Consider the following 24,325-nt stretch of genomic DNA (forward strand, 5'->3'; position numbering starts at 1 on the left):
AAAGCCCAAGATCAAGATGTTGGCGGGGCTGGTTTCTGGTGAGACCTCTCTTTTTGACTTGCTATGTCCACACATAGTACTTCCTCTGTGGCCACACTGCAGGTGTATCTGTCTTTTTCTTATAAGGATGGTCCATTTAACCTTAATTACCTCCTTAAAGGCCCCATCTTCAAATATAGACCCACTGAATTTTAGGGGGACACAATTTAGTCCCTAACACCCATGGTGATTGTGTGTTGGCCAAAATATACCCAATAAGGTCCATTCATATCTATGATACCGAATAGCTGAGAGGACTTCTAAGAAATTAATATTACACAAATGATTCCAAATATGAGTTAGTATCTTGGAAGTACCATCTATGGACTATGTTGTACAGAAACAACTGCGAAGTTGACTAAAAATTCAAATTGCTGGACCCCATCCAAGATCTGCCGAATCAGAATCTCTGAGATTGAGGGAAGAGACTCGTCATTTTCAATTACTTTCACAGGCATTTTTATGTGTTTTAAAATGAGGAAAACTGACTTAGGCAGTTTATCCTAGATTAAGTTACACTTGAGTTTCGAGATATTAATTTTTTAAAAAGCCTTTCCTAGGACCCAAATTAGAATCATGCATCAAAGACTGTGGCCTGGGAGAGGTCTAGATTTATATAAGGAGACTCCAGAATGTGCCTTCTGAAAAAGCTCCTTATCATAGTGTACCACATCCTTCCTAATCTCATAATCTGGCCCTAGTTACCTATGAGGTCTAGAGAGCTTAAAAGGGCACCTTCTTTTCATGTTTTTAAAGAAGAAATATAAAGACTATAAAAGCAACACCTAATTATTCATCCTATAAAGATAACATATCCTGATGGTCATTCCTCAAAGCACAAATATCTTCAGAATTCACTTGTGAAACCTTGGATAAACATCAGAAACTTATGTAAAAAGTTTGCCTTCAGGGACCTAATTGTTTTCATGCAAAAATAAGATAGGTTTAAGTCCACAACAGAGTCAATGAGTGCACAGTGTCCTGAGACTGAACACAAATGTGTAACAAAAATATTTTTCTGTTTTCTTTACAAACAAAACTATTGGATCTAAACTTTTAAAGACAAGTGAAAGAAAACAGAAAAAAGAGTAGGAGCGAAACTTTAAAGTTCATTTCATCATGAAGGGCTCATTCATCATTTGACATTCATACACTGCGTGAATGGTTTCAAATGCTGGTTCTAAATTGTTATCTGAGTATCCCTGGAGTTCACGATCTATGTTGGGGGATCTAAGAGGTCAAATAATACAAAACGTTACTTGACATTTTCACTCTCATTCTCTGAGAACTGTACAGTGGACTTTTTCAGAGACATGAATTGTCATAACATCATAGGCTAATTGCTAATGGGTCATAGATGATCTAATGGCTATTGGAATGTATGAGTATGCATGCTTGCATTCCAAATTTTTCAGATTTAATTTCCAATATGTTAAATATTAGTAAATACATCCCCCCCCTTAAACCACAACACGAACAAAAAATAAAGACAACATATCCTGACACCCTACCAACATCCCTGTGTTGTTAAATTACAAGAATATAGAAATGGAGGGTGAGTCTTACCATAGACATGAGCACGGTGTAGTACCTGGAAAGAGTGTTCACTCTTTTTGTGTCCTGTGAGAGATGACCATATGTCTCCTAGCAAATTTAAATGGCTATGCAATCACCCAGACTCACCCTAGGTAATCTTTCCCCAGACATTTGTAGAGTATAAATGGAGGCCTACATACCACATATTTAAAGGTATAAAAGTTATACATTAAACTCTGAGCCATTAAATAAAATCTACTTTATCCAGTGGTATTATTAAAAAGTTTAATAATTTTTATATATTAATATAAGGAGAATTGGGGATATGAGATTTTATATAACAATATAGAAGAAACAGGAGAGACGCTGGTTGGTAGCATTTGTTGATTTCTGTGGTATCAATATCCTCTCCATGGCTAATTTCAAGCAACTGACATGATTCCACTAAACATGGGGTTTATGTAATCAGCTCTTCCAAGACTATGAACTGGCTTTGGCACATCATTGAATTCCTCTTCTTTCCTTAATGGCCTATAAGGCCAGGTTCAAATTTACAGGTCTTGGATTTCTGAAAATTTTACACCATAACTGACCTTATTCCCCCACTGGCCATGAGTAACACCCTTCAGCCCGAGGTACAGTCCGTTCCCTCTTTTCCCATCCCAAACTCCATCATTTACAGCTAAGCATGTTTATGTGTTGACAACCCAGAGCTTTATCCACACTGACCTTATCCAGCCCACTCTCTTGCAAAAAGCTGTCTCGTGTAAACCTGTTAAGAAAGGCAAACAGGGAACTTGAAACAAGGGCTTGGGACCACTGGACAGAAGATTCTAGGGTTTGAGGTATCTAGACATTTTTTAGGTGGGGTGAGTGATACCTGGGTCCTGTGTGGTCATGCCCAGTAGGCCCTGTGGATGCCTTACTCTATGGAGAGTAATATAGCCAAAGACAGCCAGAGAAGAGGTCCCTAAAGTTTGGTGCTCAGAGCAGGGCCCCCCTTGTCTGGGTCTGAGACTGAGACTAAGTCTCTAAGCAACACACTTTAGTTATTATTCCATTAACGTTTAGGTAGTTAATGGCCTCTGCAGTACTTATTCATAAACCTGAGCATTTGGTCACCCAGTTAGAAGACTTTCTGGTCCAGTTTTAGCATAGCAAGCAATGTCAGGCAAAGCGGAACTCCTTGGCATGGGGCAGAAGAAACTGTAAGAAGAAACTGAGACCCCTCCATGTTTTGAAGGAACCCTGTCTAGCCTTGGGAACAATTTATAACACCCTGTCTAGCTTTGCCCCACCAATCTTTTAGTCTGGACTTGCTTCAGCTGCCCCTGGTTGCCTGTAATTCCTGCAGGTTCCACGTTATTTCTCAGCACCCTGTCTTTGCTTGGGCTACTGTTCCATCTGAATGTCCCCCTTCCTCTTCTGCCCCTGGTCCACGCCATACCTCTGTCTGGTGTTATTCATTCATCTTTTCAGATGTCATGTACAATGCATCCCAGAACAGCTTCTCAAATTTTCATACCAATGCCCTTAACCAAGAGAACATAAACCATAGTTCTAAAGACCTGGGAGACATGTCTACAAAGGGGAAATTATTATTATTGTTATTTTAGATAATCTATTTTATCTTTTTAAAAATCCACATTAAAAATGGCATTGTCTTCCGTAAAAAGGCAGAGGGAAGAAAGAGAAAGAATGTATTCATGAATTAATGGAAGTCATCTCAGAGAATAATGTGTTATACTAGAAATAATAATTACCATAGGACTTTTGTAGTGTCACAGGTATCTTGATATTAAAACTTAAGTAATCAAAATTTCTTATTCTGGGTTTTTTTACATCGATAAGAAGTAAAGCATTGAACTACACAAACATTTGTGGCCAGGAGGCTTTTAGTGTAATTTGACAATGATCGAGAGAAATTTCAGTTATGGTGTAGCCAGCTGAACAAAATTTTGTCCAAAGATTATAATGTTTGCTCCTCTATTTATGAAATATTCTTGGATTTAAAAAGATGTTATACTGAAGAGATGAAAATTTAGTATTCAACTCCTATCATTAAAAATAATCAGAGTCTTATGGGGGGCAGTATTGATACTTTTGCTTTTAAAGCATGATCTTCAGGGCATTGATGTAGGCTGACAAATTAAAGACTTAGCAGAGATGTGGACAGCTAGGAAACTTAAATTGGCAAAGGACTGACACCTACGTATTCACAAGACTGCACAAATAATTCAAGGGGCGCCCTGAGTGGTGAAGGTATAAGTTTAAGTTCTGAACATCTACTTCTTCCCAATGACAAAGTATTTATTGTGGATATTTTTAAATGATATACATTAACAGTTTTGTGCATTTCTTTTCACATGTTTCTGTGTACATGCGCCATATCTCTATATATTCAAATTTCTTTTGATTTTTAACAGTATAAATAATGCTATTTAACCTACTTTTTTACTTAACAATATGCAATTGACATATTTTCTTGTCAATAAATATAAACTCATACATCTCTAATGACATTATAATATTTTACTTATAACTTATTTAAATAGCTTCCCAATGATGAATATCTCAAAATTCCCCATTTGATTTCTTAGGGTTTTCTTTAATCGTAAAAGTGATTAATATTTTTGTACATACATACATACATCCTTCTGTACTAGCCCAATTTAGATAAATTTTAAAATTTGAACCCTTTTGTATCACAAGTAAAATTTGACTTAACATTTAAGTTTTTAAGAATTGTTGTAGATAATGTAAAATTCTTAGAATATCTCCTGCATATGCCTGCTTGACACCAACTGCACCATTGTTGGCCTAGGCCAAGGCTCCATTATCTCTTTCGGGTCCTTGAAATGGATGCTTTAACCTCTATTTGCCCCCCTCAACATGGAAGCGAGAGTGATCTTTTTAAAATTCTGAGTCAGAGCATGTAATTTCTCTTGGCAAATTTCTCTAATGGCCTCTTTTTTCACTCAGTGTAACCCCATCTAGTTATTCAGATTTACAAAGTCCCGAAAAATGCAGCCCTTGTCTAAATCCTTGAGTTCCTCTCACTCCATTCTCTCCTTTCTGAATGTTTGTACACACTGGAGTTTGTGCACACTGGAGTTGTGCTCCAAAATGAACTGGAGTTTATTTATTTTTTTCAGGGAGCCAAAGCTTATACTTCCTATTAGTCTTTGGACTTGCTCTTTTTTCAGCCTTAAATGTTTTTATCCTTCCTTTAAAGATGGCTCAATCTGCTTGGCAATTTAGATCTCAATATTAACTTTCTAGAGATGGCTTCATTGACCATTCATAAAATAGACATTTGTTCATTTTCTAACATGCCGTGTATTCTGTGTCTCAGCTGAACACATCACTGTGTAAAGTTTTGCTTGTTCATTTATTTGTTTAAGGCCTCATTCTGCCCCACTAGACTACCACTTCCACAAGAATAGGGACATTGCCTGCCATACCATGTAGTGTCTGAGAGGTAGCAGAGGTTCAGTACATTTCAACTGAATTCGTGTTGCTTCTGGAGTGTTTCCTCTTAGAATTAAAAAACTCATTGAGGTAAAGGAGTAAAGATTGGAATGTAAGTGTTCAATAAAAACAAATCAGACTTATATTGGAATAATATGGTCTTAATGAAAACATTATCCAGAAAAAAATACTATAAGAAGCTAAGGATCTATTAATTATTTTACTTTGTGACCATGAGACTTTACAATTAAAGCTAGTGTTTTCATTAACTCTTCTTCAAATTACAGGCCTTTAAGGAACATGACTAAGTAGCTGTGGTCCAAATGACCAGCACCCCAATCAATGACAATATCACCTCGTTTTTTTTTTTGTTTTGTTTCTTCTTTTTGGACACAGGGTCTCACCCTGTCACCTAGGTTGCAATGGTGCAATCTCGACTCACTGCAACTGACTCCCAGGTTCAAGTAATTCTCCTGTCTCAGCCTCCCAAGTAGCTGGGACTAGGGGCATCGGCCACCATGCCCAGCTAACTTTTGTATTTTCAGTAGAAATGGGGTTTCACCATATTGGCCAGGCTGGTCTCAAGCTCCTGACCTTGTGATCCTCCAGCCTCAGCCTCCCAAAGTGCTGGGATTACAGGCATGAGCCACTGCGCCTGGCCAACATCATCTGTTTATGGTGGTTTCATGCAGATCTTGTGCAACTTTAAATTTAAAATACTGCATGTCTGAATTATTCCATTAGATTCAAGGGCACTGGACAACTTTATATGCTCCAGTCATATTCTTGGTTCAGAGAAAGACCTTGGAGGCCTCTCTCAGAAGTATCAAGTTATGATCCTTAAGAAGATTAAGAAGATTGTTAAGAGTATTTTTGTAATCTATATTTATATTTTCCTTTTCTAAAATCTTTTGTGCTCTTTCAAGGCCTAGAGATCTTCATACTTCGGGAATCAGAAAAAAAAGTTAATTGACGTAAGTACATGGCAATTCTTTATTCCTTGTCATTCACATTCTAAGGATCAACCAGGGATGTTGTTTTCTACACTATGTGTTAATACCAATTGTTACACTATTATACCATCAATAAAATAATCTAAGAACTTCTCTTCACATGGACCTAAACAGCTAGATTACTAGTGTGTGACTAACCTCCTCTTTTTAGCCCCCACATTGATTATTTAAATGGCACAAAGAAATCACTCTAGTGTGGTTTCTCAATAGGCCGTTCCTCTTTGGTTTATCGAAGGTCCTGAGCTTGGGCCCGGTTCCAACCGTGGAAGTAGCTCATCTTAGTATCTATTAGGTGATGAGATGTGCATCCTTTTCTCACTTTCCCACTTGAAGACATCCATTTATGCTTATTTTCATCTTTCAATTGATGGATTGATACAGGAGCTTAAATATGTCATTTGTTTTTCCATCCATTCCCATTGTAGCAGTTGTGGATTCACTTCTGGTGCCAGATTGAATCTGGGGTGATTTTAAAGTCTAATAAAGCACAGAAAATCTCTTCCCCATTTGGAATTTTTAAAAGCATGTTTCTTAATATGCAGCAGTCAGGGGAGAGATGAAGTCTGTGGCTCATTTTCAAGGGAGGAATCCAATTTGGATGTTATGGATGTTGCTGTCACTGGTCCGACATTGCTTTATTCTTTCAGGATGCAGAGTCAGGGTTTACTGCTGTTGCTGCTAATGTAGATCTCTCTGGCTGCTTGAGTTGAGAGGATTTTTGTTTTTTATGTATTGGAGTAATTAGCCCTACTGACCATATCTCAGGAAGTGTCTGGATTGGAGGATTAGGATAAACATCTTCAGTCAGGCTTTCTGAGTGTGATCAATGTGAGCGTTAGCATCTCATTTGATGTGTTTTTATCAAGGCTATGGGGCTTCATAGCTCTCCCTTTGAAGGGGCACTCATTCATTTCTGGAATCACCAGGGTTAGGCTTAAATGATTGGGACAAAGTTAAAGATAGTATTTCTTCAATTTATATGTGCAAAGCTGAGCTACATCTTGACTTCTGTCTGGGGCCATCTCTAAATACAGGTGGGTGTGAACTCTGTTTCCTTTTTGTTTCCATAGAACTGAAATTCTTAAAAACACTAAAACACACTGTTTACCCAATACAAATTTTTGCATATGTTTTTTAATAGACTTCATTTTTTACTGGTTTTAGGTTCACAGCAAAATTGAACAAATGGGATAGAGATTTCCCATATAGCCCCTGCCCCACACATGCATAGCCTCCCACATTATCAACATCCTCCACCAGAGTGATGCCTCTGTTTCAATTGATGAACCTCCGTCAACACATTATAACCACTCCAAATCTGCAATTTACATCAGGTTTCACTCTTGATATGCACATTCTATAGGTTTGCATAAAAGTATAATGACGTGTATTCACCATAATAGTATCATATACTTTCACTGTTCTACCAGTTCTCTGTGTTCTGCCTATTTATCCCTTCCTTTTCTTAATCTGTCAACGAACTTTATTTTTTAAAAGAAATTTCTTCATAGTTTTGCCTTTCCCAGAATGATACACACTTAAAATCAGACAATATGTAGGCTTTGAAATTAGTTTATTTTACTTAATAATATGCATGTAAGTTTCTTCCATGATTTTTCATGGCATAATAGCTCATTTCTTTTTAACAATAAGTAACATTCCATTGTCTAGATATACCAAAATTATCCATTTATCCACTGAAAAATAACTGAGTTAACTGAGTTGCATCCAAGTTTTAGCAATTATGAATACAGCTGCTATAAACATCTGTGTGCAGAGTTTTGGTGGACAATAGTTTTCAACTCCCATATGTCCAAGGAGAGCAACTGCTGGATTCTATGGTAAGAGTATGTTTAGTTTTATTAATAAACTGTCAATATGTCTTCCAAAGTGGCCATGCCATTTTGCATCCCACCAACAATGAATGAAAACTAATGTTGCTCCACATCATCATTAGCCTGTGATGTTATAATTGTTCTGAAGTTTGGTCATTTTGCTAGGTAAGTAGTGGTATTTCACTGTTGCTTTAATTTGCATTTCCTTAATGGCATATAATGGAGAACATCATTCCACATGCTTATTTGTCATCTGCGTATCTTCTTTGATAAGATATTTGTTAAGTTCTTTGGCTCTTTTTATGATTACTTTTTTTTATTTTTTTTATTTTTGAGTTGTGAGAGTTCTTTGGTCTTTTGCTAATATTTTCTCCCAGACTGTAACATTTTTTATTCTCGAGAGTGTCTTTTGCAGAGTAGAAGTTTTTAAGTCCAGCTTATCAATTATTTCTTTCATAAATGATAACTTTGGTATTATATCTAAAGTGTTATTATAAAACCTTATGTTACTTAGATTTAAGCTTTTGTTATCTTCTAGGAGTTTTATAGTTGTGTGTCTTACATTTATGTCTCTGATACATTTTAACATTTTTTTTTGTTATGAGTCTGTACCTAAATTCTTTTTTGCCTATGAATGTCCAGTTAGTTCAGTTCCATTTTCCAGTATACTTCCAGCCTGGGTGACAGAGTGAGGCTCCATCTCAAAAAAACAAAAACAAAAAATGTACGTAGATAGCTCCTGTGTTCAAAGATCAGTAAATTATATTTACATGGATCTCTTTCTGTGCTCTCTATTCTGTTTCAATAATCGATTCGTCTCTTTTTTCATTTTTAAATTTTTTATTGTCTTCTATTTTGCAGATAGCACTGTCTGAATGACTGCAGCTTTGTATTAAGTGTTTAAAGTCAAGCATTGGTCCTCCAACTTCCTTCTCCTTCAATATTGTCTGGGCTATTCTGGTTCTTTTGCTTTTTCATATACATTTTATAAGCATTTTTGTCAGTATCTGTCAATTAGCTTAAAGAGATTTTGACTCACCTATAAATCAAGTCAAGAAGAACTGACATTTTGACAATATTAAGTTTTTGTGTCCATGAATATGGAATAGTTCCCAAATATTTAGCTCTTTGCTGTTCTGTTTCTTACCAGAGTTGGTTTTCCTCTTAAGATCTTGTCATATTTGTTATATTTATGCTTAAGTGTTTGAATGTTTTTTGTGTTACTGTATATGTTGTGTTTTTAGTTTTAAATTTCCTGTTCATTGCTAATATATAGAAAATTAATGGCTTTTGTATATTAACCTTATATCCTACAGTATTGCTATAATTGCCTATTTGTTACAGAAGTTTTTTTGTTAAAGTTTTTAAATTTTAACAATTATGTCAGCTAGTAACATAGGCTCTTATTTATTTCTTCCCAATTTGTATACATTTTATTTCCTTTTCCTGTCTTATTGCATTAGCTAGGACTGTTAGTGTTGAAAAGCAGTGCTGATAGGAAACATACTATTGCTTTGTTCCTGATGTTAGTGGAACACATAATATTTAATTTCTAGTATTTTGGAATTGTCCAGCTATCTTTTTGATTTCTGGTTTAAGTCTATTTTGAACTAAAAGCAGGCATTGTAAAATTTCTATTCTTTAGAATTTTTTCTAGATATGTTTTATGGCCTAGAATTTGTTCTATATTGGTAAAAATTCCATGTGAGCTTGAGACAATATATTCTGTTAATGTTTGATGAAGTAGTTTTTATTCACTTTATTGATGGTGTGTTGAGTTCAGCTGCATCCCTGCTAATTTTTCTCCCTGGTGGATCTATCGACTTCTGATAGAGTAGTGTTGAAATCTATAACTCTATTACTAGATTTCTCCTTGAATTATATCAGTTTTTCTCATGTATTTTGACTTTCTGTTTATAAATGCATACATATTAAGAATTTTTATATCTTCTTGGAGAATTAATCTGTTTATCACTATATATATCTTTATGATGACTTTTCTTGCTATGAAATCTGCTCTAAAATTAATAAAGCTACTCTTTTTCTTTTATTAGTGTTATCATAGTATAACATTCTACATCAATTTACTTTCAATCTGTATTTCTTTTCATATTTAAAGTGAGTTTGCAATAAAGAACATATAGTTGAGTCTTGTTTTTTGATCCAATCTGACAATCTCTATTATTTAACTAATGCATTTAAACCATTGACATGCAAACGGATTACAAATATAGTTAGCAAATAGCTACTGAATTTGCTATTGTTCTCTTTGTTACCCTTGTTCTTTGTTTCTATTATTGTCTTTCATTTTTTTCTACCTTTTGTATTTGTAATTAAGCATCTTTATGTACTTTCATTTTCTCTCCTTTCTTAGTACATCTTTCTTTACTGTGTTTAGTAGTTGCCCTAGAATTTGCAATATAAGTATACAGCTAATTGGAGGCCACTTTTAAATGACACTATATTTCTTCATGAGTAGTGCAAGTACCTTTTAACAACAAAACCATTCTAATTCTTTCTTTCTGTTCCTTGTATCATTACTGTCATTTATTTCACATATGTAAACATGAATATATAATTGAAAACAGTTGAATATATAATTGAATAATTGTTGCAGTTAATTAGAATGACATTATCTGTTGAATCAATTAAGAATATAAAATAAAACATTTTAATTTTACATTCACTTATTTTTTATTTGATGCTCTTCCTTCCTTTATATTAATCTCAGTTTCTGGTCTATATCAACTTTCTTGTCTCTAAAAAAACTTTTTAACATTTCTTTTTGCAGCTAAAATTTATTGGCAACGATCTTTCCATTTTTGTTTGAGAAAATCTATATTTCTCTTTCACTTTTGAAGAACAATTTCACAGGATAAAGAATTCTAGGTTGGCATTTTTTTTCTTCCTAACACCTTTTTCCTACTTTTCTCATTCTGTTTGCATAGTTTTTGAATAAAAAGTTGGATGAAATTTTTCTTTATTATTCTATACATGAGTTTTCTTTCCTTTTCCCTCTGGCTTATTTTAGGTTTTTTTCTTTATTTTGGATTTGCTGTTGTTTGAAAATAATATGCCTCACGTTAGTTTTCTGGAATTTATGCTGCTTGGGTTCACTGAGCTTCCTAGATATGAGGCTTGGTGTCTGAGAAAATCGTCAACCAACATCTTTTAAAATTTTTTGTTTGCTTCTTTCTCTCTTTTTTCTCCTTTTGGTATTCTCATTATGCATATGTTATACAGTTGGCAGTCATCTCATAATTCCTGAATATTCATTCCTTTTTTGTCAGTCTTTGTTTCTTTTTTCAGTTTTAGTGGTTTCTATCGATAAATTCTTAAATTCAGAATTTCCTTTCTTAGCCATGTCCAGTCCACTAACAAGCCCATCAATGGCATTCTTCAATTCTGTTGATTTTTCCTCTCTAGCATTTCCTTTTTGTACTTTATTAGAGTTTCTATCACTGTTTACATAGCTCATTTATTTTTCTACGTGGTTTATGTTATCTATTAGAGCCATTCGCATATTTATTATGGTTGTTTTAAATTCACATCCTGATGATTTCAACTTCTCTGCCATATGGTTCTGGTGTTAATGCTTGCTCTGTTTCTTCAAACCATATTTATTGCTATTTAGCATGTCTTGAAATATTTTTTTGACTGTGGGCCATGATGTACTGTGCAAAGGGATGGCTATAAATAAGACTTTAGTAATTTGGTGATAAAGTACTCGGGGGAGGGAAACATTCTGTAGTCCTATGGTTGACTAGGTCTCAGGGAAGCCCCTGAACCTTTGCCTTGGGACTGCAATCTTCACATGTGCTTCTCTGAGGAGACCTCGGCAGGTTAGGCTCTGGTTAAATAGTTTCTCTTGAGGGCCACCTTCCTTTCAAAGAACAGAATGCTCCGCTGATTTGTTTTTTTCTCCCCCTGCTAGAAGCATTAGAGAATTTTTCTCTGTGATACTCCCCTCTGAGAACCTGGTAGAGCTTCAGAAGGTTAAACTAACAAAAGTGCAAGGGGGCCTCCCAATGGCTGGGTCTCCTACAGTTTTTATCCCTCAGAGTTGTCTTCATGGAGCTTCCAGCTCATGAATTCACAATTTATTAATTACAATTCAGGTTTTTCTAGCCTAGCACTGGTTCCTGTGAAGGTTGTTCCTTGTGGGTTTCTGCTCCAATAAGTTGTGATTCTCTGTTTTTGCCTATAGGTCTCTGCAATTTGGGGGACAGTGGTTTGCCCTGGGCAAATTATGCATCTAAGAATCAGATGGAAAATTTCTGTTATGGATTTAACAAGGGTTATTATTTTTCCAGTTTTTTCAGCTTTTCCTATGTCGTTAGAATGGAGGTGCAACTTCCAAGCTTCTTCCATGCTGAATTGTAAACTAGAATTCTTGTGCATATTCTTAGAATTGACCCTGTAGATGGTCAGTTCTTTAAGGGCAGACACTGTGTTCTTTACTTCATACATTCTTTTTTTAATGAGATATTCATTGATTACCAGTTAGTTACCGGATACTGTTTTAGATGCTGACGATACAGTAATAAGCATAATACGTAAAGTCCATGCCTTCATGGATGTTATGTTTTAGTAATGCAAACAGGAAAAGTAAACATACAAATTAGAGGAAAAATAACATTATTGATGATAAATACTCTGTAGAAAATAAGCCAGAGCCCTATAATAACAACTATCTACAAAGAGGGTAGCAACATTTGATGTGAAGCATAAAAAGCAAATGTGGTTGGAGAAAATCCCATTCTATGCCCTTACTACCTGCTTGACCTTATGCAAGTTATTTATTCTCTCTGAATCTAAGTAAGTTTCAATAGGAAAAACATTGAGATTTATAAAATACAATGACTAACTCATAAAAACTCTCAAAACTGTTGCTATATCATTATTGCCCCTATTGAGACACTTGAATTTTATTTTAATTCCAAAGCAAAATCGTTGACATGCTTTCAGCATGGGGGCTCTTGAATTCCTAATGATGCTTAGCATAATGCCTGCTAAGTAATTAGTTTTATAGCATATTATTTTCTTTCTGAATTTTCTAAGTGACGTTTAGTCAATCAAATTATTTCCACATACTTAGAGATCAGCTACTCCATGTATTCCATGGCCACCTGGTCTGAAGTTTCCACTGGAGACAATTCAAAATAATTTTCAGACACGGACCTTGATTTTAAATATATTTTCATTTATTCATTAATTGAGAACTTTTATAAAGTTTAGCTCTTTTTGTAGAATGCATCTAATTGGCTCCTCTTTCTTGACTAGTAGTGATAATGTTGAAATAGTTGAAAAGTGATAATGCTGGTGAAAAATAAATAGTAATAGTCAATCATATAAGATTGATTAAATAAATTAGAAGCATGCATACTCCCACCAAGAAAAATCAGGTTGTATCACAAATCATGATGAGATAGATGTCCAAAAAATAAATTTTATGAAAATAAAACAGGTTGTTAAAATTCTGGAAGAAAATGCTTGAAAATATCAACAGTGAATAAGTCTGGGTGGTGAGATAATAGTATTAAAGATTGGTAAATTTCTCTGTCTCAGTTTGTTTTGTGCTGCTATAAAAGAATACCTGAGACCAGGTAATTTATAAAATACAGAAATTCATTTCTCATAGGTCTAGAAGTGGGAAAGTCCAAGATCAAGATACCAATAGTTTATTAATTATTAATTATGTATCAGTGTATGTATGTATGTAATTATTAAATATGTAATTAACTTATTAATTACAGTTACCAACAGGGTTGGTTTTTGATGAGGGCCCAATTTATGCCTCCAAGATGGCACCTTGAGCCCTGTCTCCTTCAGAGGGGGGAAATGCTGCTTCGTACATGGCAGAAGAGTGGAAGGGAGAGAGACCACCATTAAAAACCCATTCTGTTGTGGCATTAATCAATTCATCCGGGCAAAGCTTACAAGACCTAAACACCTCCCATTAAGCTGCCTCTCCTAACACTGTTGCATTAATAATTAGGCTCTCAACACATGAGTTTTGGAGGGGATAGGCACTAAAACCATAGCATTCCTTTCTGAATTTTTCTTTACTTTCTAAACATCTCAAGGAAAGTATCCATTAGTTCTGTAATCCAATAAAGCCAACTAATTACAAACAAGATTAAAGAAAAAAAGGAAATTCACAATCACTACAAAAAGAATTAAAGTAACAGCAGATTATGTAACAAGATACATTCTTTTTTTGTGTGTGTGAAGGAGTTTCCCTCTTGTTACCCAGGCTGGAGTGCAATGGTGCAATCTCGGCTCACTGCAACCTCCGCCTCCTGGGTTTAGGCAATTCTCCTGCCTCAGCCTCCTGAGTAGCTGTGATTACAGGCACGTGCCACCATGCCCAGCTAATTTTTTGTATTTTTAGTAGAGACGGGGTTTCACCATGTTGACCAGGATGGTCTCGATCTGTTGACCTCGTGATCCACCCGTCTCGGCCTCCCAAAGTGCTGGGATTCCAGGCTTGAGCCACCACGCCCGGGCCAACAAGATACATTCTTAGGCTAAAATATGGACCATTATTTCAGTTAACACTTGATATTTTTCATAGTCTTAGAACAATAGACTTTATTTTGAAGACATATATGGAACATCCTCTGGTTATTGTCTAACCGTTTCTTGACCCGAGATCTCCTAGACAGAAAATGATTTGACTATATACTTGTCCCGAAGGCCATGCTTATTTCTCTACACTGCACTATATCTGTATTTATGTCTTCAAAATGGACTTGAAGATGATGAGGGACATGAGAAGAACTTTCCATTCCTTTTGTTTCATTTTACTCTGTGGTGTCCTTCAATCCCTTCCAGCTCTACTGAGTCTGTATTTATGCTACAACTGCTTATGCATAATTGTTCTCACCAGACTCTGGGCTCCTTAAAGCTGGAGACATAGTCTTAATCAGTCTCTGGTATCTTTGACACCTAGAGCAGTGCCCAACCTATCAGTAGCATATAAATATTTGTAGAATTTATTGAGTTGTTGCATTTTCTCCTACATTTCTTCTGCATGTCAGAAGTAGCAGTGCCACTAAATTCTTCAACTCTGAATTTCAGGAGAACCCCAGAGCCACGTTGCTCATTTCCCAGTGGACAACTTTATCTTGTACTAACATTTCAAGCATTGCCTTGCTTTCTGGCTTTGTTTGTTTGTTTGTTTGTTTGTTTAGAAAATTCTGGCAATGAGACACTTTAGAAAGCAGGCCAATGTCTGACAAAATCTTTTGTTTTCTGACCTGTAACAGAAATTAAACTCTCAACAAAAGAACAATTCTCCACCTGCAGGCCTAAGCAGGGGACTTTAATGTAAGTGACAATTGCTGGAGCCCTTAGAAAGGAGAAGGGGAGGAGGGTGAGGTCATGTGACAAGATTTCTACTCTGTCTCAGCCCTTATCTTTGGCCTTTAGATAAGTTGAATGACAGGTAAAGCTTAGGGCTTAGGCTGCCAGGAAAAAACAATGTGGGTAAATTTAATCATTTGCTCAAGTCTTTAAATATCCTGTACAGCTTTCAGGCACAAAGCAATCTTCCTACAGAGAAACAAACCCAGGATGTGGTTACAAGGTAGTGTTCTACCTCTTTGTGTTAATGTGCCTTAATGATCAGGAAAAAAATAGATTTGCATGAATGCTTTTTCTGGAAAGCACTTAACACAATAGTTACGCAAGACAAACGTCAGCACAAGTGGATATTACTGATATGATGAGTCATCCTATGTGGTTTAAAGCCACCACAAGTGAATGTCTTTTAATTCAGCCTTCATAGGCCCAGAACATCTTTTATAGGACTTTGAAAGTATCTCTGGCATTGACAAAATACAATTAGCTCTTTGACTGAATCATAAGATTGAAGGACAGTCTGATTTAAAAATGATTAAGGTGAGTGGCATATGGATGCCAAAGCTGCTTCTGAAATCAGCCTTGGTGATGTGTTTTTCTCTCCAGGTATAATATCCTAACACACACACACACACACACACACACAAACACACACAAAATGACATCACCTTAAGATCTGAGTAATGCAGGCAGGAGAGATATATAGTTGGCCACAATATTGTCCCATGTAAGCACATTAGTGATGCTTACCTAATCTTTTGGCATCAAAAGATGCTTACTCTCTGGAGTAAGATATGTGGCTTTCTGTTTCAATTTCATGACTCAAATTTGGAAACACCTTTGCTCTTCGAAGAAAGGTGAAATATAAGATGTTTATTACTATATTGTCTACATATGATAATTACCTGGTCTGATTGTCACTAGTATGGCCGTCATACATTGATTATAGTGTTTCTTTCTGTTGACATCAAACAGGACTTCAGAATCCTTCTCAGCAAAGTGCCTGAAGAAAACACAGTAAATACCTGGAATAACCATGTGAAATAAAGTCTACTTTTCATTCATAGAGCATATCAGACAACATAAAAATCAAGGTTATGATTTTCAGATATCTACTTTATTCAAACGAACATTGGGTAACACTAGGTTCTGCACCAGGATCTCATTTAAATTTGCTGTTACTTTGTCTTTCTGATATTTTAATGGGTTGTCCTCAGTTCATATATTCTTTTTATTTCCTATTTCTTGTAAAGCCCAGTTTTGAGGCCCACTGTAGTATAATCAATAAAAAGTCATTGACTGGTCATTGACACACAATTAATAATGTGATGATTTGTCTGTGTTGACAGAAAGGAAATAATTTTGTACTAAGAGTGCAAACATTTGAGTTTTATTCTAAGTACCTGCAAGTAATCATGGTTTGGAAAATGTGTTTCAACTTCTCTGAACCTCGGTTTCCTCATTGCTGAAAATAAGAGTGATAAACTGGATATTTTCCAAGGCTTTTCCCATTAGAAAACACATTAATTATTCTGAGATATGTACATGAATATGTGACTGTTCAGGCACTTAAAAATAATTAAGGTACTCTAAATATCTCTTTTCAAAGATAAAACTTTTCTTTATTTTTCCATTTTCATTTTCCCCATCTCCAACATTTATTTTCTTAATTTACTTGGAGCATACAATATTTAGGTAGAATGTGGCTCTGAGAAACAGTGAAAACAGCCCCTTCCACACACATCCCATAAGACACACACACATCCACTCACATTACGGAGAAGACCAATGAAGGAATTCTCTTGAATTATTTCTTCAAATTTGACTCAGTTTTATTCACTACCAAAAGGAGCTATTGGAAAACTTGTAATCTTGCTGAATTCATGTTCAAGGAAAATCTCTCTATTTCTCAATAGTTCTTACCATTTTTGCATATGCTATTCATTTTGAGAAACCTTTCACCAGGAAAATTCCTATGACTTCTAGACTGAGCCAAAATGCCAGCTCCTCACTGATGCATTTGTAATTCTTGTCAGTGTCAAATTCTTCATCCGCAGTGTTCTCTTAGCACTTTAAATGTGCCTCTGTGGAAGAAGCTATATATTGTAATTTAGAAATATCTGTTCATATATTTGTCTCTCCCAACTACTTAAAAGCAGTCATAATTTAGGTACATCTAGTTTATCTTAAGGAGCTGTATTAGATTGACTCCTTTAAAATTCTGGAGTCCACTTAATATCCCATTTGAAGGGAAGTCCCAGAATGCTTTTCAGGGGCACTCTTGACCTCTCTATTACTATGAAAACTAGACTCTGACACTTATGCACGTCAAATCCAGAATCTCCCTAGAGAATCTCCCTAAAAGTTTTTAGCCTTTTTCAAAATGAAGCATATTGGAAGAGGGTGAACAAGAAGGCTTTAGGTCTTGTGATGTTAATTATTTTTAAAGAAGAATAGATTATCATATTTTAAAACTAAAATCATCATTTTTCTTCATGTTACTTCTTTGATTATCTGCATACATTACAAGAGAACCTGTGGTCTAAATTCTTAGAACCTTGTTCTTGATCTTTCAGTCCTTACCAAAAAAGGTGACTTACACAAGCACCTGACTGGCAATTGACAATTCCCAAAGGAGTTATTTTCAAAGCAAAGCATCTTGCATCAATTTTCTCATCTCTAAATTTACCCCAGACATCTCTCTTCACATGAGTATAAGCCTGTATTTCTGTGTATACAGGTTTCATATTTAATAGCAGATATAATCACAGATTTAAAGCATCAATTAGCAACTTGCATATAATGGCAAGTGCATTTGCCAAATGGATGGAAAATGCTTTTTTTTTAAATCTCTTCTTCCTTTAACGTCCTTTACTAGACAAATCATTATTGGTGATCTCTGACAAGACCTTTCTAAGTCCGCTTCTGTCATTTGCTTGGTAGACATGTTGACTGCAGCAAACAGTCCCCTATCATCAACTTTTCCAGATGTTTGCACAGCGGGTTTGGTGTTTTTAAACGATCTAAGTGACAGTCCCAAATGACAAATGTTCATTTTCAAAATTAAAGCTTATTACGAATTACCTGCCAAGTACAATGTGTCAGGAGAGACTGAATGAATTAGAAATTTTGTCCATTGAGAATGAATGAATAAGAAAAAAACATAACTGAGGCAAGCTATTACATATCCTGAAGGAGCACAGAAAGAATTTTAAATAACAGTAATTTACTAAAAGCTGTTGCATTAATACTTATGACTTACCTTAAAGAGGCCCATCCCTACCTTTGGATGTGAGTCAAGCTTCAACTTTTTTAAGTGAAAATAATAATGTCTAGGAAAGACAGGGATAATCTTTAAGATGAGCCTGTATTTCCCTTTTTAATTATCATACATAGAGGTTCAGGTTTCATATACTGGGAAAAACATGGCCTGATATAGCCATCAAAAGACTAACCTCCTTTTGCTCTTAGCTGTCTTCCAGCTGTGTGATCTGCTGCAGGTCGCTAGTCCTTGAACCCCAGTTTCTTCACCTGTAACGTGAGAATAATAAAACCTGAACAAATAGGTTGTGGTGAAAATTAGATAAATGAACATGAGAATTTGAATGCGCTTTGTAAACTATGAAGTTTCATAAATATATACTGATGTATAATAATATTAATGTGAGAATAATATAACCTGAACAAATGGGTTCTGGTGAGAATTAAACAAATGAAAGTAAGTATTTGAATGCACTTTGTAAATTATGAAGTATCATAAATATATACTGATGTTAATAATAATATTAACTAGCATAGATTAATTGTTTACTTTGTACCAGATACTATGTAAATCTTCACATATATTATCTTGTACAATTCTCACAACGATTGAAGGAAGGTAATATGATCTCTATTTTATAGATGAGAAAACTGAGTCTTATATAGAGGTTGAGTAATTGGCCTAAATAACTGCTAGCCTGGGTTGAACAGGATTGAAAAAAGAATGTCTGATTTCAAAAACATGCTTTTAATCCCCATACTGTGCTACTATCCTTTAATTGTAAGAGAATAATGCTCAATGATGCTACTTTGGTGCAAAACATTTTGGAAGTTTCATTTAAAATTGCCTTCAGATGCAGATTCATGAAAGCACACGAAGTAAGCAGCCTAATAACTCCATAGACAACTCTTCCTTTTGGCCCCCAAAAGTGTCATTAAGTCTAGTCATCCCAAATTCCAGGTAGGAAGGCAATGAATATACACAGCCAAGAGTTCTCCCTTTTTGAAGGTTCTACAAGATTGACATTTCTTTTCAAGATGGACAAGGATCTTTTCTCTTTACATCCCCTTAGCACTGGGTATAACATTAATTGTAATTCCTATCACACAGTTTGTTAACCATTTTTTAACACAGCCAACTTTCAACTAGAAAGAATTTTTAAATTACTGTACTCCAGAAGCAAGAATAGAAGGTGCATACTTATATTTGAAGAAATTTCTTAAAAATGTAAATGTTCTTGTTGCTGCCTAGGAAAATCTGTGGTCCCAGCTAGAAAAATATGAAACCAGGCTGACCAAGGAGTCAGGGTTTGTTTCATAGGGCAAAATAGAAGCATCTCGATTTTCCATCTGTAAAATTATAATCAGCAGCAGGAAGCAAAGCAATACCACTGTCCCTGTTATAGGAATCTAATAGCTTTCTATAGAATGCACAGCAGCAAATGTTATCACTATGCTTGAAAAAACCATTTTCATTATCAGCTGCTATTTTTTTCAATTGATTATGACTTTTCCTTTAAGAAATGTATTCAGGCAAAAATTTCCTATGCTTGATTTAGCCCAAGGAAAAAATTTTTGTGGGATGGGAAAGGAGACAGTACGCCAAACTAAATTCCTTCTGTCTTTAAGTTATGCGAACATGGACAAAATATATCAAATTCTACTGAAATTGTTTTTATTTACACTGATTTCTTAGAAAGGGTGTAACAATGAAAAACATAGCTTTATGACATTACATTCCTTACTGTATTGCCAGTGAATGGGCCCATGGTTAAATTTTTCCTCGGAGTTAGGAAGGTTTAAGTGGCAGGAGAAAGGATGCTCTCAAAGTCATTTCTTCTTTTCTCTAAGGTGCTGCATTGGACTGAAACCTCTTCAGAACACCGAGGATACACCAGTTCATTTTAGAATCCTCCAAGGTGAGCAGTGAAAGCAATCGAAGTTAAGGCTAGCATCGTTTAAGACAAAGTGAATTAACGGCACCACTCAGAGTAGAGGGCGAATGTATAATATGTCTGGCATAGCCTGTTATTTATTTGTTTGTTTGCCTGTTTGTTTATTACCACAGAGGGAGGGCAAGAGATCAAGGTGTTTTAAGCTGAGCAAAACTCTTTAAGATTCTTCAGGGGAAAATGAAGAGTATATAGATGTGAAATCTGGGGCTATACCCATGATGCTGAACAAAGAGGTGGTACTCCCTAAGAGCAAACACTAAGGCTTATTTGAGCAAAGTAAGAGATTTAGAAGTCTAGGACCAAACAGGCTTTCCATTTCATAGAAAAGACAAATGGCTTTGGGACAACATTTTGATTGATCAGATGTAAGGGACCCCTATATTTAAATTTCTATATATAAATTCCAATTTTGCCATGTAAAATTAATAATGGATTTCTCTAAAGCCAAACCCTCTTCAACCCCTATTGTAATTCTCTTAAGAAAGCATTAAATAAAAGCATTTCGCTTTAGTTGAAAATCAATGGCCCCTCAGTGAAGCATGCATCGCCCAAGTATCATGGAGTCAAGAATCATACCGTTCCCCTAGTAAGACGTGCATCCCTGGCTTTGGTGGTAATAACTTTGTACAACAGGGCAACATAGGATTCTTTGGGAAAAATCATGCAACACAAAGAATTAAAAATTGAGTGTGAATGTGCTCTAGTTCTTTTTGAAATGTCAACCCTGACACATAAAAGTATAAATAATGACAATGGTGTGATAGGAATAGGAATGAGAGTAGTAATAGGTAGAAACAATATTTACTGTCTGCTCTGGATCAGACACTAGCTAAATACATTATATGAATCACCTCATTTGATTCTCTTAAGAATCCTGTAACTTGGTATTCTTAGCTACATTTCTGGAGTAGGATTCAAGAAGGAAGAACTACATGTGGAGACATTCAATAAATTTAAGATGGATTAAAATATTTTATTGTACATTAATATATGGCCATTTCAACAATGAATCGAAAGATACCATAAATTTTTATCTACTGGAAAGTTCTTTCTCCCTTGGCATACTGATAAAATTCTATTCATCTTTCACTGTGATGATGATAAGGGTGAATAAGGTATAGCTCCTGCCCTCCAGGAACTCACAGTCTGAAAAGGGAGATGAAGCATGCATTAAAAAGCCAAATATGAGTCATCGTAGTTTATGGTAAACTATGTAATACAGGTATGTTTAAAGCGGTGGTGGGTAGGCAGAAGAGAGAAAATAATTCTCAGAGCTAGGGTAGAGTTGGAGGAGAGAAGGATGAGGGACATCTCCTTAGAGGAGTTCAGCTGGGTTTTAAAGATGGGCAGAGTTGAAACAGACAGTGATATGAGGCTCAGGGAAACTTTTGATGTGCAGTGCCTTTGAACCTAGGGTATATTCCGAATGTCAATGTTGCTTAAATTTTGGACATAGGATTGAACAATAATATGGGTAAGGACTAGACTGCAGAAGACCTACAGTACTACTTCAAGCAGTTTAAGCTTATTTAGCATTCAGGGGCACGTTTTGGACTGGAAGTATAATATGATCAGAGCTCTGCTTTGAGAATATTTGCCTAGCAAATCATTAAACTCATTTCTCTAATTTTTTAATGAATAATTATTGTCCTGTGACTGTATGCTAGGGCTTGCGCTAGGCAATAGGTGTATAATGATGGCTATGACTCACTCTCTGCTTGAACAGAAATAATAATCAAGAAAATTAAACATAAAGCTGAACATTGTCATCAATATTATAATAGAGAAAGTACAGGGTAGCGTGTAGTAGAAATGCCTTCTCTAGTCTTAGGATAATCGAAGAAACATCCTGGAGAAATTGATTTCAAGTTGTGTGTATGGCATGTATGTGTATACATGTCTGTAGGCTTATAAAATAAGAAGGTCAATTTATGAAAAAGGCTCAAAGGGGAAAGCGTGCTTCAGGAACTTGAAGCACTTATTTGATTTCCAACCACGTAGATCCTTAACAACCCCAAGTATGTACACAGGGTTCCTGGTCATTTCATCCTGGACTGGACAGACAGGGCTCGCCATCTGTCAGCTTCCAGGAGAACCAGTTAAGTGTTATGCACAAGGACCTTAGGAAAGCAAATTCTGTTGAACTGAATTAGCTTTCTTCAATCATCTGGTTTAAGATTCTTTTTCAATGCCAAATATGAATAATTCAGTCAAGCTTGAAATAAACACCTTGATCAAGTGTGGCTTTTATTGTCCAATTTATTCACTCACTTCTTCAGTATTAGTTTTTCATCAGCACCATATAACTCACTATACTAGGCGCTTGTCTTATCTAATCTTTTAGTCATAATTAATCATTATTTTCTCTAAACATTTACCTCAGTTTTCCTAGAACACTTTTTATAGTTTGAGTCTATCACTGTAAGTTGTATATAACTGTGTCCTCAAGTAGACTGAGGCATTGGAAAAAAATTTCTGTTCTCATCTTGTGTTCCATTCAAGCAATGTCAAGAAACAACAGAGGTTCTGTAGATGGTGGGTGGGTGGATGGATGGATGGATGGATGAATAAATGAACAGATGGATGGTCAGATGGAGACAGACATGAATAAGAATTTGTTTCTGTCCTCAGAATCTTATAGTCTAATAATGAAGATCAAGCACAAGCATGCAGTTAATTAAAAATAATTTCCACTATTAAAACCACAATGCTCTCTTTTCAATTTATGCTGTTATGCAGCCACAATCTGATCATGATCCTCAAGATATCATGAAGAAGTCTCATAACATATGTAGAGTTTGGAATAGTTTTTTTTTTTATATAACAGCTGAAGTTTTTTAAATTTCCAAAACTACTGATTACTGAGCTTTCTCTTTAAACTCAGAATAAAAGCAGCCCTAAATACCCCATTGAACCATTTTAAGTGTTATTTTCCTTCTGGTGAGATGCAATGGAAGTAGATGAGAACAGAATAGGAATTCTAGAGAATATGTGCACTCGTCACTAATCCAAGAACAAAATGAAAGTATGTCATTGCCTTTACATGTAATGAAATTGACATCATTTCCTACTTTTCTATTAAGTGGTCCCATTTGGTTGTCATTTCCCCAAGAGTGTTACCATGATTTCTTCTTTCCATTCAGTAGTTCAGCACATCATATATATGTGTGTGTGTGTGTGTGTGTGTGTGTGCATATATGTATGTATATAATTACACTTTAGGTTCTGGGGTACATGTGCAGAACATGCAGGATTGTTGCATAGCTATCTACATGGCAACGTGGTTTGCTGCCTCCATCCCTCCATCACCTATATCTGGCATTTCTCCCCATGTTATCCTTCCTTACCTCCATAACCCCCCGCTGTCCCTCCCCTATTTCCCCACAACAGACCCCAGTGTGTGATGTTCCCTTCCCTATGTCCATGTGATCTGATTGTTTAATACCCACCTATGAATGAGAACATGTGGTGTTTAATTTTCTGTTCTTGTGTCAGTTTGCTGAGAATTATGGTTTCCAGATTCATCCAGGTCCCTACAAAGGGCAAAAACTCATCATTTCTTATGGCTGCATAGTATTCCATGGTGTATATGTGCCACATTTTCCTTGTCCAGTCTATCATCGATGGACATTTAGGTTGGTTCCAGGTTTTTGCTATTGTAAACAGTGCCACAATGAACATATGTGTGCATGTGTCCTTATAACAGAAAGATTTATAATCCTTTGGATATATACTCAGTAATGGAATCACTGGGTCAAATGGAATTTTTATTTCTAGGTCCTTGAGGAATCACCACACTGTCTTCCACAATGGCTGAACTAATTTACACTCCCACCAACAGTGTAAAAGT

This window comes from Callithrix jacchus, chromosome 3 (genome assembly GCF_049354715.1).
Source record: "Callithrix jacchus isolate 240 chromosome 3, calJac240_pri, whole genome shotgun sequence".
Lineage (NCBI taxonomy): Eukaryota > Metazoa > Chordata > Mammalia > Primates > Cebidae > Callithrix > Callithrix jacchus.